Below are 4,442 nucleotides of genomic sequence, written 5' to 3'. Positions count from 1 at the left end.
GGTCAGAAATTACCAGGGCAAAGGTAGCTGGCTCACGGGATGTTGATTTGCTGCCTGAACTTTGAGATCCAGTGATTTACGGCCTGGGAGTGGTGGGCAAGATGAGAACACACTGATAAGGGTGTCCTGGCTCTCTCCAGAGACTGTCTTTTTCATTTGTTATGTAACATATATAAAGTGACCTACCCTGTATTAAATGCTGTAGATGTCCAATAACTCAGAAAATGATTAAAAACTATTGGTGGTTACCAGTAACTCAAACCTTAACTATTGTAAACTGATGTATCCTCCTCAGGTTTAACTGTCTCTTACATTTTTTGAACAGTTTTGAGTTTTTTTCCTCTCCAACCAAATTCTGAGCTCCCTGAGGTCAGGAACCAAGCCACAGAATTCTATCATGGTAACTGAGAGTAGCTGGCACAAAGCTGGGCTCTAGAAATTTGTAGACGAAAATCAAATCCACAACAATTTGACTCTCCCCACTATGAGAATTAAAACCCATAGTTGTAAGCTTGTCATTTAAGCATCTTTATGGCCTGCTAGCAATCAACACAACTTTTTAAGAGTACAAATTCTGGAGCCAGAATGATTGAGTTCAAATCCAAGTTCCACCAATTATTAGTTGTGTGAGCTTAGCCAAATCATTCAATCCCTGTGCCTCAGTTTCCTCACATGTATAATAGGTATATTCATAGTATCTTTACGATTGTTAATTAAATGAATTAACGTGTATAGCACTCAGAAGAGTACCTGGCACATAGTAAGTGCAATGTAAATATTAGCTATTACTATTATTATGATTATCCCTTAATACGTATTCACACTGTCTCACCTATTAATTCCTATTCCTTGGCTATTTTTCCATATCACACTGTTCCCTCCATCTGTAACACAGCTCCACATCATCTCTGGGTCAAAAGTGTCCAACTGACAAGATCCAAATCAACTGTCACTTGAAAGTCTCTAACGACTAACTCCCCTTACACCCAAATTAATCCTTCCTGCCTCTGTGAATTAGTGTAACTTTTATTTGTGCATGTTTCCTCATCTCAAAGACTACAGTTTCCCTGGAGAGGCAGGTATAGTTGAATCAGAATGGTCTTAGCAATGAGAAAGATCCGAGTTCCAAACCAGGTCACATTTACTCTCCCTGAGCCTCTTATTTCCCATTTATAAGTGACAAACGCTATGCACAGATACTCAAAAAGAGTCTACTGTATGGTCGATTGGTATTATTAATAGAATAATAGTTGCATTAACTGAGTGCCAGCTATGTAAGTAATGGGAGGACGAAGCGCGGGATCTTAAAAAAAAAGGAAAGAAAAAAGAAATGCCCTGGAGAAGTATCGTTTCCCACAGGTTTATTGAGATAGGCAGGAAATGCAGAAGCATCCTACACCTAGTCTGGCTGTTTACAAAACAGCCCAAAAATAAACCAAACCACCCAATCCGCACGTGTACTCTGCGTGGGCTCTGGGTTGTGCCTGGAGAAGAGAGTACAGCTCCTTCCTATAGGCCTTTCCGAGTGTGACATCAAGACCACCCCCAATGGACCGACCAATGGGTTTCAGCCGGGAGGACCCAACGGCGACAGCTGAGGGCAGGACAACCTCTAGGCTCTCACTTTCTCCTCTCCACCACAGTAGGAGGGCGGGCTCTTCTGCCAAAGATTCCCAGTTAGACCCACAGCCTCTCATTTGCCGTTTTGTTTGTTTGTTTGTTTTAAAGAAAACTCCCTTTTGCGCAAGTTCAGATTTCTGCCCCTGAGTTGGGAATCACTAGAGCCGGGTTCTAGCCTATCCCCAGCATGACTGCGCGGTTGCACTTTCGCCTTTCTGCGAGTCCGTTACCCTATTTTAAAAAGGGGGCAATCGTTCGGCCTTGGGGTAGGAAGGGCCTTGTCAATTAGACTTGAAGCCCAGCCTGACTTCTATGAGGAACCTAATCAATCTGGACGCACTGTCGCAGGCTGCAAAGGGTCGTCCCCTTCCAAGGTATATGGAAGCGACGCCCCCTCCCTCTCTCCTTGGTGAGCCTCTGAAGCGACAGGCTGACGCCGACCCCCGAGGGGGCACAGGCGAGGCCCAGCGATCCGCCGTGCCGACGTGGGGTTCTCGAAAAGGGATGGGGAAGCTGGCCAGCGGGGTCTGTGCCTCGAGGCAAGAACAGCGGGTGAACAGGACCCGGGCCTGAGTAAGGAAGGTCCCGCGCGCCTCGGACCTCGCCCCCCACGCTCGTCCTCCAACCCCGCCCGAGGGCGAGCCCGGGCCACCCCCTTGCTGTCCCCCGCCGCGCTGGGGCTTACCACCGTGTTGATCCCAGGACCCATCCGGACGTCGGCCCTCGCCCGACCCCCGCGGAAGCAGAGCAAGGGGTGGCCGCTTTACTTCCGGAAGCAACCTAGGGCTGACTGTGGAGGGGGGTGCCCCGTGCCCCTGACCATAGAGGAGAGGCCGCACTCATTCCCAGCTCCCTCACACCCGCGACCTCCCCGCTGCCTAGAGCGGCCAGTCTCCGGCCAAGGAGTTCGCCGCTTACGTACCACTGTGGGTCCCGCCCTTTCCTCTTCTGGGACACACAGAGCGCAACACCCGCGAGTGAGCGGTTGTCTGTCTCGCCTCCTCTCCGGAGGCTGTTTCTGTGTATGGAGGAAACAACTTTATCCAGAAATTAAAGCCTTATTACAAGTCCGCATCGTACTTCCCACAGCTTTTTTTGCTGCCACATTTTAATGTAGAGGGCCGCGGCTAAAGTTCCACTTACAGATGAAGAAGAATCGGAATTAAATGACTTTACCATGTGTTTTTTCTCCCAGCGCTTAGATCCATTGAGAATGCATGCTTATTATCTGGTTTAAATCGCCGACCTGGAGATTGTTAAAGTGATCGTTTGGAATGACCTTTTTTTCTACCTATCAAACTGACAGTAAAAAGATTGGCAATGGCCTGTGCTAGTGCTGGGAGTGTGTGAATTCATTTTCTGGAAGATAATCTGGTAATAGGTATCATCATTTTTTAAATTGTGAAAGATACGTAATAAATTTACCAATTTGACTATTTTAACAGTACAGTACACTGGTATTAAGTATATCCACGTCGTTATGCAACCTTCATCACCATCTCCAGGACTTTTTAATCTTCCCAAACTGAAATTCCATATCCATTTGACACCTTCCCATGGTCCGTACCCCCAGCTTCTGGTAACCACCATTTTACTTTCTGTCTCTATGAATTTGACTTCTCTATCACGTACTAGAATCATACAGTGTTAGTCTTGTGGCTGGCTTATTTCACTTAGCATAATATCCTCAAGATTAATCTTGACTGTAGCCTGTTAGAGTTTCCTTCTTTTTTTAAGGCTGAATAATATTCCATTGTGTATGTAGGTCACATTTTGTTTTTTCATGTGTTGATGGACACTTTCCACCTTTTGGCCCTTGTGAATAATGCTGCTAATAACATAGGTCTACAAATAACTGTTCAAACCTCTGCTATTAATTCTTTGGGGTTCATGCCCAGAAGTGGAATTGCTACATCATATAATTCTGTTTTTAATGTTTAAGAACCACTATACAGTTTTCCATGGTGGCTGAACCATTTTACATTCCCATCAGCAGTGCACAAAATTCTAATTCTCACTCAATGGCTATGAAATGGTATCTCATTGTTTTGATTTGTGTTAGTGATGCCAAACATCTTTTCATGTGCTGTTGGACATTCGTATATCTTCTTTGGAAAAATGTTTGTCTTTTGTCCATTTTAAAATTGAATTGTTTATTTTTGAGTTGTTGAGTTGTAGGTATTCTTTATATATTATGAATATTAACCCTTTATTAGATATATGATTTGCAAATGTTTTCTTCCATTTCATAGATTTCTCCCTTTTCACCTTGTTGTTTGACATACAAATATTTTTAATTTTGATGTAGTTCAAATCTATATTTTTCTTTCGTTGCTTGTGCTTTCAGTGTCATAGTCAAAAAATAATTGCCAAAACCAATGTTATGAAGCTTTTGCCTTATGTTTTCTTCTAAGAGTCTTATATTTTCAGCGCCTACATTTAGGTGTTTGATGTATTTTGCATTATTTTTTATATGGTGTTAGATAAGGGTCCAACTTCATTTTGCATGTGGATAGCTAGCTTTCTCAGCACCATTTATTGAAAACAACATCTTTTCCCCATTGAATGATCTTGGCAGCCTTTTTGCAAATCATATCAACGTATAGGCAAGGGTTTATTTTTGAGCTCTCTATTTCAGCAGTCCCCATCCTTTTTGACACCAGGGACCAGTGCTCCCATGTGAATCTAATGCCAGATGATCTGAGGTGGAGCTGAGGCGGTGATGCTAGCGCTGGGGAGCGGCTGCAAATACAGATGAAGCTTCACTTGCTTACCTACTACTCACCTCTTGCTGTGCAGCCTGGTTCCAAATGGTTCGTGGC

At 44.1% G+C, this 4,442-nt stretch overlaps 1 protein-coding gene across 1 annotated transcript in view; it reads right to left on the bottom strand.

Annotated features, from left to right (window-relative positions):
• Positions 1-2,455, bottom strand: part of BFAR (bifunctional apoptosis regulator) — a 24,589-nt gene extending 22,134 nt beyond the window's left edge. The window contains exon 1 of the mRNA XM_006910898.3: positions 2,306-2,455. The gene's annotated coding sequence lies outside the window, so the exon portion shown is untranslated. The remainder of the gene's footprint in view (positions 1-2,305) is intronic.
• Between the last annotated feature and the right edge of the window lie 1,987 nt (positions 2,456-4,442).

Source organism: Pteropus alecto, unplaced genomic scaffold (assembly GCF_000325575.1).
Source record: "Pteropus alecto unplaced genomic scaffold, ASM32557v1 scaffold34, whole genome shotgun sequence".
Lineage (NCBI taxonomy): Eukaryota > Metazoa > Chordata > Mammalia > Chiroptera > Pteropodidae > Pteropus > Pteropus alecto.
The sequence above is the reverse complement of the archived record's forward strand: the minus strand, read 5'-3'. Positions and strand labels throughout refer to the sequence as shown.